The sequence below is a fragment of the Macaca nemestrina genome, chromosome 7, assembly GCF_043159975.1.
Source record: "Macaca nemestrina isolate mMacNem1 chromosome 7, mMacNem.hap1, whole genome shotgun sequence".
NCBI classification, from domain to species: Eukaryota; Metazoa; Chordata; class Mammalia; order Primates; family Cercopithecidae; genus Macaca; species Macaca nemestrina.
Genome location: NC_092131.1, coordinates 99,636,470 through 99,645,946, shown reverse-complemented (window position 1 = coordinate 99,645,946; position 9,477 = coordinate 99,636,470). Strand labels below are relative to the sequence as shown.

Here is a 9,477-nt window from a genome sequence, read left to right as displayed (position 1 = left end):
ACCTAACCACAGATCATTAACAATAGGGTAAATAGCATACAGTGAAAAATATGCCATGAAAATCCACAAAGAGTCCAATGTGGTTTCTAAAATGCTTTGCCAGTGGAAATCTTGCACTAGTTCTCAGTCATTCTTAAAACACAGTTACAGGAGAAACAGATGAGTTTGCTTTGCTTTGTCTATAAACCAATAGATTTAAGGTGCCTACTCACCCAGTGTGGTGGTTAGTAGGATTAAACACATATAAATCATACACACCAATGCCTGACTGTTGACATCCTGCATTTTAAGTTATTGCAAGTGTTTTGAATGATGTGTGGATAATTTTCTCTCTGTTAAAGGATACCAGGCCCCTTTAAATGTAGAAGTATCCTACTAGAAGGAATAAATTAATAAAATGAGGCACATCAAAGGTAGGTTTTATGTGTTTTATTGAAGTAAACATGTTCATCGGCTCTGAGAAAGAACTGTGGCAGAAGAAAAAGGGCTTGAGCACCCAAGACGTTCAACCATTTCTAGGAAAACCAGAAGTATTGTGCTCACTTATGGTGACTGAACATACTATTCAGGCTTTATGATTATTAATAAGGTTTTGAACTTAAAGAACTGTTCTTATAGATTAAAAAGGAAAAGAATCTCAAGTTCAGTTCCCTGTGTTTCGCAAAGGACAGAGCTCTTCTCACAGATCTTAAAAGAAGCAGAAATGGAAGGGAAACCAGGAACATTCTAGAAAATGAGTCTTTCGTTAATTTGGACTTTGTGCAGCAGAAGAAAGAGAAGATAAGGCCATCTTTGTGATCTCTATATGCCCTGTTTACAGATCTGATACTGACATATCACCCTCTGCAACACTTCTAACAAATGGAATATCCTGGAAGTGACAAGATGTGGCCCTCTGTGTGGAACACTTACTCTGGGGAAAGCCGGTTGCCTTATGAGGTGACTCAGGTACCCTTACAGAGAGGGCTTTATGGTGAGGGCTAAGGCTTCCAGCCAGCAGCTATGTGAGGGCACCATCTTGGAAGCAGATCTTTCAGCCTCAGTCCAGCCTTCAGATGACTCTGCAGCTCCAGCCATCAGCTTGAGTGGCCCTGAGTGAGAACCAACCAGCTTAAATGGCTCCCAAATTCCTGGCCTATAGAAACAAAGATAAGAAGGTTTGTTTCAAGCTTGTAAGTTTCAAGGCTTACTTAGCAATAGATAACTGATAAACCATATAATAATAGTAAAAAACTACAAACATGTATTGAGTTTACTGAAATATAATCTCCTGGTAGAAAGGAATCATGTCTATTTATCTTGCCATTGGCACCTCAGTACTTGGCACAAAGCCAGTGCTTAATACACATGTGGTGATTCAGTAAAAGTATAAGACCTTAGTCACATGGCTGATATATTATGTACTTTATACATATTTCCTAATTTAATTCCCCCAGCTACTCTATGAAATATATTTATTATCCTTATTTATAATCTGAGTCTTGGCAAGATTACATAACTAGATTCCTGAATCTCTGTGACTCCAGACTCACGGACAGGGTCTAGTCATGCTGATGTATGTTTTCGCACTTGCTGTGCAATCAGCTGGAGACACGGTCTCTCTGCAGTTCTCAAGACTTAGAACTCTGACCATGGGATCAAAATGTGTCACCACTCCTGTGGAGACTGTAGCCAGCTTATGCTTCTGCAGGAAAGCAGAAGGAGCTCAGCTAGTTAGGATGGGAAGATACAAGTCAGCTTCCAGAGGGGGAAAGATGGGCAGGATCTGCACAAGGTGAATAGAAACAAGCTAGTGTCCCTCTCAGCAGATCCTCCCTCTCTCTAGGTGGCTTCACACAAGTCTCATCTCTGCCATTGGCAGCAACTTTTTAGACTGGTTCAAAACCACAGAAACAAAGTGCCCAAGTTTGTGCAGGTTTCACAAGACTTCACCTGGATTCTCCAAACACAGCACACTCTGGGGATTAAGTTCTTGGATCCAAGACCCTGGATCACATTCCTGACCCCTCACTAAGCCCTGAGAGAAAAATGTTGAGTCGTTGAAAATGAGGTTAAAAGAGATTAACCTATCAAATCCAATCAACAATCAACACATAGTGAACACTAACCACACTTTTGCATAACTAAATACGCCGTTTGTTGGTGGTAACCTGGCTTATCCTTTTAAAACATAAAAATCTGGAGTATTGATGTAATTTATTGAGAGCATGAAGGTTTCCTTTTGTGCTGTTTTGGGGTTTTTAGCTTCATTTCATAAAACACTGTGGCTCTAGGATGAGATAAAATTAAACTTGGAAATAACCTTACCAGTATTTGCCCTTGCAACTCTATCTAGTCCTACATTGAGGATGGCTATTCTTTCCTGAATTAAGTTTTAAGTAGAGTTCCAGAAGCCAGTATGCCCCATGAGAGAATCTGAAGGTAATATATCTTAATTTACCCCAATAAACAGCTTATTTTTCTGGTAGAAAGAGAGGAACACGGGAAACACATTTTAAATTTTTTGTAGTTTTAAATTATTACGGATACATAATACCTGTACATATTTATTTTTATCTCAAAATAATTTTAGAAGAATAATGACTTGGAAAGAAGCTCATATAAATCAAAGGAAAAGGCAGATTACTAAAAAAGTATATTGTGGTGCTCTCACATTAAATATATAGAGAGAAATATTTATGTTTACATATAGAAAAGACTAAGATAAACACTAAATATTAGCTTTGCCCTCCATTTACCCTCCCTCTGTTTCTTTCTTCCAGTGCCTGTAAGTGCCTACTATGTATCAGGCACCGTCCTAGGCTTCAGGTCCCAGAGATAAGGCTCAGGTTTGCCCTCAAGTAGCTCACAGTTCAATGAGAAAGTCAGCAAAGTCAACAAATGCTTGGAAAAAAAACAGACTTATAAAAGTCAGCGAAATGCTTTGGATCTGTGTCCCCACCCAAATCTCATGTTTAATTGTAATCCTCAATGTTAGAGGTGGGGCCTGATGGGAGGTGATTGGATCATGAGGGTGGATCCTTCATGAATGGTTTAGCACCATCCCCTCAGCGCTGTTCTCATGATGGTGAGTGAATTCTCACAAGATCTTGTTGTTTGAAAGTGTGTAGCACCTCCCACCCATCTTGCTCCTGCTGTGGCCATGATGCACTTGCTTCCCCTTTGCCTTCTGCCATGATTGTAAGTTCCCTGAGGCCTCCCCTGAAGCTGATGCTGTCATGCTTCCTGTACAGCCTGCAGAACCGTGAGCCAATTAAACCTCTTTTCTTTATAAATAAACTCATCTCAGGCATTTCTTTATAGCAGTGCAAGAACAGATTAATACAGGCAGTGTAGCATAATGGTTCTTAGAAGCTGCTTTTGTGATCAGCAGATAGACCTGAGGACAAACCATAGTTTTATACTTCCTAGCTTAAGCAAATTATCTCATTTCTCTAAGCTTCAATGCTCTTGTGTGCAAGTGGGGATAAAAATAGCTACCCCACAGATAATTGTAAGGGATAAAAGAAATCATATGAATATGAAGCGCTCAGCATGAGAGTTGCCTATAGTAAGCACTCAATAAATGGCCCCCATTGACTTTATCACAGAGGGCATAGTGGAAGCCTAGAGGAGGCTAAAAGGCTCATAAAGATCAAAATCCCTGAGTTGATCATCCTATGGTTAACCCTAGGTGGATAATGATAAATCACAAACACAGAGTTTGTGTTCTTTACAGACCCAATCACTGGGCAAAACTTGCCGCTGTTATCTTACAAACATTTCCAGAATCTACATTACCAAACTCCTGTCTAAAAAGACCATTCATTTTTTTCCCCAAAGCTTTTAGCTTCACTTATGTTTGCTGCCCCTTCTGAAGGGTCCCAGGACAGCCCCCAGGAGACAGCAAAGCCAAAAACAGCTCAAAGGCGTCCACCAGAGGCCCCAGAAGGCTGACTTCTCATATTTCTTCCTTTTTTCTTTCTGCTTTTTCTAGACATTTCACTGGAAAATGTGATTTCTACCATAATTAAAAGAGTTCTTAATCTGAATTTCTTGAGAGAGAGCATGGTGTGAGAGAGAATGCCCAGCCTTCAGAGTCAGCCAGTCCTGAGTCTGAATCCCATGGCTCAGAGCCCAGAAACCTTGAGCAAATAACGCGTGCCAGTCTCTGGCCTAGTGTTTTTGCATAACAGTGAAAATAACTATCTCGTGGATTTGGAAGGTCACTTATGGAAGGTGACTCACTGAGTAACCAAAACTTGGCACATGCTCAATAAATGTTGGTTTTCTTTTTTTTTTTTTTTTTTTTTGCCAATAAAAATGATGTGTTGACTGTATTTACACACAGATTTTATAACTGTCACTTAATTCCAATATGCCCTCATTCTCTCATTGTGTGTATTCAAATGCAGAGTAAATAAGCCTTTCAGATGCTTTTAAAGTTGAAGCCCAACTGAATTGATTACGTTTTGAGGGAAGGCTGTGCATCTATCATTCATTTTTAGCATAATCAGACAATACTGACAAGAGGAGAAATGAAAACAACATTGGTCAAATTGGTTGAGCTCCATTAATTACCATTACCCAAAAGTCTGAGTGAAAATTCAGTTCAGCTAAATGACAGTATTCTCATTAGAAATCATATTAAAATTTTGCAACTGAAGGGTTAATATACTCTAAGGTATCTTTTTTGAATGCGCCAGGTTTTGTCAATTTGCCTCTGCAATTTCTAAAGTGTCTTTATCCTTATATCCATCCTCTCTGTAGCCTCCCAAAATAAAGAGTTAAATCTTTCTCTTCACTAATCACAGAACCTTTTAACTATTCGCCCCTGGATTCTGTGTCTCCTCACTACTATCTATCTGAAACACAGAAGCCAGAGTAACACTTCCATTTTCACATCAGCATCTGGTAAATAGCCACTGACCCAGTCTCCCCAGTGATACCCTGTCAGTCTAGCTGCTCCACCATCCTTCCTCTCTCCATACTTCAAGTTCAAGGAGCTTAATGCATCAGGGCACCTTGCCCTGCACCAACTCTAATTAATTCATGTCCAGGCTGGCTGTCCCTATATGCTTATAAGCTTTGGATACTGCCCATGATCCACCAAATAAAGTCGAGATCCCTTGGCATGGTATCAAGGATTCTCATAATGGGATATCATTTTCAGCCTTATTTACGAATAATATGAATGATATCCTAAACTAGGATATCTCAACACTTAATATGTGCACAAATGATTTGGGGATCTTGCTTAAACTTTAGATTCTGATTCAGTCAGGTCAAAGTGAGGGCCTGAGATCCTGCATTCCTAACGAGGGGATGTTGATGCTGCTGTTCCACAGACCAAAACTGGAATGCCCTCTGGTCTTGGTTAAGTGGTTGATAACTCAAAGCCAAGCTCAAATGCAACCTCCTCACTAAAATTTTCTCTGATTTTCTGAAGTAAATACGAACTCTTTCTCCCTGGAATTCTTGTATGTTTGATTGGGAAATCAATCACCAAACAGGCCCAACTAGCAGAGTTTTCATATATATTTCCATTTTAAGACAAGTTTTATTGTTGCCCTCTAAGTTGACCCAAGCATACCTTTAAATGATCTGCACATTCACGATTAGTTCTGCACAGTAATTAAAGTACTGCAGGAAGCTCCCATTCATTCAGGGTAAAATAACCAGAAAAATGTGAACAACTTAAATGGTGCAGAATTGAATAATAATTTATGTTCATCGTAATAACCCAGAGGCATAGGGAGCCTAAAATAGCTTCTGAATCATCAAAGAAAGATTAAAATTATATTCGGCATATTTTAGTGTTAAGTGAAATTGTGTTCTAATTCTCTGAAAACTGACATAGGGTGTGTGTGTGTGTGTGTGTGTGTGTGTGTGTGTGTGTGTGTTCTGATTCCTTGAAAACATATAAGAAATGTGTAATTGTCATTGTCAGTTACATGCAATATTTATCACCCTTAGCACCAATTCTGTGCCTGTCATTCCCCTATCACACATGCATACACACTCACATGCACACACACCCATACGATTTCTCAGAAAATAAAATAGGAAGGCTCGGATTCTACTATGCTTCCAAATTCCCAAAATAAACTCCTTGGAGCCCTCTTTATTTTCCCCCTAAAATTGAAGACCTTGTAGTTATCTGGACTAAGCCTAGATACGGGCTATTTCTCCATTGTTATATATTCTCATAATGAATGCATATTGTTTTTCATTCCACAGGGATTTGCAATGGGCGACATGCATTCCCATACTAAAATCTAAAAAATGAATTAAATATGCAAAAGAGAAAAATAACAGCCAAATATAAACGAAGCCAGGAAGAGCAGTTGCCTGGACATGGATTTTGTAAGGTGTTGCCCCATTGTTGGCCTGGAGCAGAGGTGTCAGTATGCTTAGGTCTGGCTTCCTGCCTCCACTACCTCTTTCCTTTCTCCTTCCCACAACCTGCCAGGTAGTTGGATAGGTTTTAACCCGTTCTTCCACTCTGGGACTTGTGTATACACATATCCTCCTTTTTCCAGAGGTGATGTATGCCTCCTGTCCTCCCTGGGAATATATTGGAATTGTTGCTTCATTTACTAGGAGAATAAATCATACATTTATTCAATATTTTCTTAAAACATGACATTCAATGCATTATTTCCCTAATAAACTATTGTTCCCTCCCCCTACCCACCACTTCCACTCCAATGACACTTTCTTTCATCCAGAAATCTACCTCCTTCCAAGGAAGTGGGACATAGGTTTCATTCTGCATGTGTGTATTCATCTTCTAGGCCCCCAGACTTTGGCCAAGTGAGCCTCATTATTGGCTGAAAGTCTCACTTCCTATCAGTGGGGAATCCTTCTCATCCTCTTGGCTTTCTTAACTCTGGCATCATTCACAATGGAGTCTAGCTATACAATCAGGAAAGATTTCCTCTAGTTGGGGTGAGCCTGGAGTGGGCCCTGCATTGCCAGTGGGCCCCAAAGCAGCAGCAGGTGAGATCTAGCTCTTCAGCTGACACCCTGCCACATCCTGTTTGTTCCTCCAGAGCCTGGCTCAAGAAATAAACAGATGACTGCCAAGCACGGGCTTCTCTAGGACTCTCATGGCTCCCCCAGTTACCTTTGGGGGAGGCCTTTCTCAGGACATTTAATAGTCTGTATGCACACGTAGCTATATTTTGCATAGTTGACCCGGCAAAAGTTAGAGTGGAGTCTGGGTCAAAACCGTGAGAGAGAAAATAGGCAGGCACAGATGCAGGACTCAGGACTGTCAATGGAAGGAGGAAGGGGAGGGCCATAAGCCTTTATCTTTGAGGCCCCTTCATGGATACTTGTCTTTGAAGGAAGAGATCCCCTTCCTAAAGAAGAAAACTAAACTCTACAGAATAAGTGTAGGTCAACGGGAGAGGCCCTGGGACAAAGTTGGAGTGGCTGTGCTGCAGAGGGGAAGACTGGCAGTCATTGCTAGGCTAGAAGCAAGACCCAAGTGAGTCTTGAGTGGCAGGGCCGGGGGGAGCAGGTTGTCCACAGTGAGTCTTGAGTGGCAGGGCCCGGTGGGGGTGGGTTGTCCACAGGCTGGGGCCACTGCCAGTGGAATGCCCAGGGTGTCTTGGTCACTAGGAGAAGGAGTGTCTGTATCTTAGTTCTTAAAGCATGAGGGAAGGAACTTCTTTCATAAGGATCAGGAGACTAACTGGAAGTTGAGCAGGCCTGGGCTGTTGCCGAGCAATGGTCACCCACTGCAGCCATCAGTCTACGAGCCATGGAGCATTCAGTACAAGAGGCTGTACTGGCCTCCTTCCCACAGCTGACCCATTTTGCCTGTGGACAACCCCCTGTTGTGGCCCTAGATACTTTATAGTAGACTAACAGAGGCTTGACCTTTTGTAAGCGGAAGGGAAACTTTGCACCCTGACAGAATTAGGACTGAGCAGAATGGACTGGAAATTTCCTCAAGCCAGGACAGCAGCTGTACAACATCCTGCCTCTGCTACACAAGCTCTCTCTTGCATTCTCCTCGCCTTACATTCTGTCTTCAGCTCCTAAGAATCCCTTGGTTTCTGATTGCCCATAACTTGTCTCCTGCTTGACCCAAAGCTTCAGGGTTTATGGTGGCCTGTTTCTTGTAAATCTACCTTGCTTCTTACACACAATTTACCTTGACCTCCGCTATTTGTCTCTGCTATTTGATTCAAAGCGTTGGACTTCCTCTTATCCATGACAAGTACCTGGTTCTTCCAAGTATGTTTTATTTTCCTCAGGCTCACTTTCTTACCCTTTATTTATGTTGACTGCCATTTACATCCATTGTGTAAAAATATTTAAAACCATCATGAAAAGTGCAGTCTTCATGTAGTGAAAAGTTACTAAAGATGAAGACAGAGTCATATCAGGATTTCATACATGACCAAGTTCTCAGCACTATGTCAACTCTTATTATTGTGAGAGGCTATGTGATAACTATGATGATGCATACTCTACAATAGTGGGCCTCATTATTATGTTTTTATACAATCAAGGCACAATCTATTAGAATGCGAAGAGACCCTGGAGATAATAAGACACAACCCTACCATTTTACAGAGGGGTAAATTGTGGACCAGAAAGATTAAAAGCTTTGCCCCATATCATAGGGTTAATCAGTAAGGATGCTAAGGTCAAAATCTGGGTCTCGAATTTTCTGGTTTAATACTCTTTCCACTATGTCAAAAGGTGATTCGACATACATAAGTGAGTAGAATTGTATTTTTTTTAAAAAGTCAAAGTTGCAACAAGTGAAGCTCAAGAGGAATTTGTTTCGCTCATTCATTCTGTTCCCATTTATTGAATGCCCACTATATGCAGGCCCTGTACTGGGCAAAGGAGGTGAAGATGTGAGGAAGCAGAGGCCAATCCTATGAACCTTAAACATTAAGCAAATATCCATGCAAATAAATTACCCTGTATCTTATTGATTTGCAAATGCAACTACTTTTTAAACATCTCAGCACATTCAAATTTGAGACACGTTGTACCATCAATACGTCTTATGATGCAGTTGGCCTGTAAGGGAGTAAAGTTCTTCTGGATTGTATATGAATTTGCTTCTTTCACCCAGGCCACTTTCAACATGGGATTCCTTTTAAACTATACTCTCCACTTGAGGTTTTCTGGACCACAGAAAACTTGTTGGTGGACTTTAGACCACAAACCCGCAAGATGATCACCTCCTGATTCTCTCCTGAAAAGGAGAGACTTTTCTTTCTCCTTCCCTCTGGAGCTAAGGTTGAAACTGGCAAGTTTCTTTGCTGTCCTTTTCTACATGCTGGGTTCATTTCTCATGTGCCCTTACTTCAGTAGGCCAGCTTTGCATGGGAAGTCTCATGCTAAATTCTTCACCTTGAGCTTCTTTTCATGAACTTTCTCAGAGGTATGTACAATAATGGTGCATTTTACAATTAGTGGCATCTTCTATAAAACATAATAATTATAAATTGTGATAAGAATTGT

The 9,477-nt window shown here is 40.8% G+C and overlaps 1 long non-coding RNA gene across 1 annotated transcript; it reads right to left on the bottom strand.

The window, feature by feature from the left end:
* Positions 1-414: 414 nt before the first annotated feature.
* LOC105479341 (uncharacterized) lies at positions 415-9,477 on the bottom strand. The gene is made up of 2 exons (XR_985817.3): positions 9,195-9,477; positions 415-1,135 (listed from the first exon to the last, which is right to left on the bottom strand). It is a non-coding gene; the product is annotated as an uncharacterized lncRNA (long non-coding RNA).